Source organism: Poecilia formosa, unplaced genomic scaffold (assembly GCF_000485575.1).
Source record: "Poecilia formosa unplaced genomic scaffold, Poecilia_formosa-5.1.2 Scaffold77, whole genome shotgun sequence".
NCBI lineage: Eukaryota > Metazoa > Chordata > Actinopteri > Cyprinodontiformes > Poeciliidae > Poecilia > Poecilia formosa.
In genome coordinates this window covers 1,567,706-1,568,873 of record NW_006800016.1, presented here as the reverse complement: position 1 = coordinate 1,568,873, position 1,168 = coordinate 1,567,706, and positions in this window count along the sequence as shown.

Below are 1,168 nucleotides of genomic sequence, written 5' to 3'. Positions count from 1 at the left end.
TTATGGCTGCACATTAGAAACCCATCAGACACACACAGAGCTTTGGTAATGGACAGCGCATGAACTCAAAATGCTGCAAACAGAGTTTTAGTTTAAGGGGATACTGACTTTGGCAACCAGCTAATTAGCTGTTTATTTATTTTTAGTTTTACGGTTGTATCTTGCAGAATAAAAGTCACAATAAAGATTAAAACAAGATTTTCAATAAATCTATTATCCTCTCATTTTTACATTACTAATACATTTTACATTACTAATACATTTTAATGCACCCTTTCGATACCTAATGTGTAGATGTATTCAGTAAATTAGAATACAATAGAAAGGCTAATTTATTTCATCCACTCAGATTGCAGAATATTATAAAGATTAATTACACACAAACCGATGTTGTCAAGTCTTTGTTTCTGTTAATTATGATGAGTTTATGCTTACAAATAAAGATCACAGATTAGAATATTACTACAAATCAATAAAAAATATTTTTCATACAGAAAAGCGAACTCAATGTCTGCTTAAAGGTTATTTTAAAAAAATACCCATTCAGCCGCATCAAAACGCATATTCTAATTTACTGAATATGACTATATCCTGTATGAAAGTGCAATAACATACATTCACACTCTGAATACAAGTAAAAATGTGTCCAATCAGATAGAAGACAACCGCTGTCTTGACAAATCACTCAGTGTCAATCAGCACATTCTGGTTAGCAGTCACCAGACCGTATCACAGTCCTAAAACTGGGTCAGTAATGATCCAAACAGGCCCTGCCAGTTTCCCAGACGTGCCACAGACAAGACGTCTAACAGCACATGTTTGGAGCACTGTCAGGAATTTACACACGTAGTACAGTTTCCAGAAATCAAAAATAGCCCTAAACTAGTGGGTGCATTCAGAAACTGAGGAGCAAATCATGAAAGCTGAACTTTACAGTAAAATTAGGCCAACACGTGATCACAGCATTTCATTTGAGTAAACATGCTCCTATCTGTTTGCTACTATGCAGGGTCCTTCCTATAACTACTTGTGAGAAGTATAGCAGCTAGGGCCATTTGGCTTTTGTGTTTTCTTGATTAAAGACAATATACATTTATGTTTCAAATCATCAAATAAAATTTGGTATAAAACAAATATGACCTGAGGAAAAAAATAAATAAATTATATA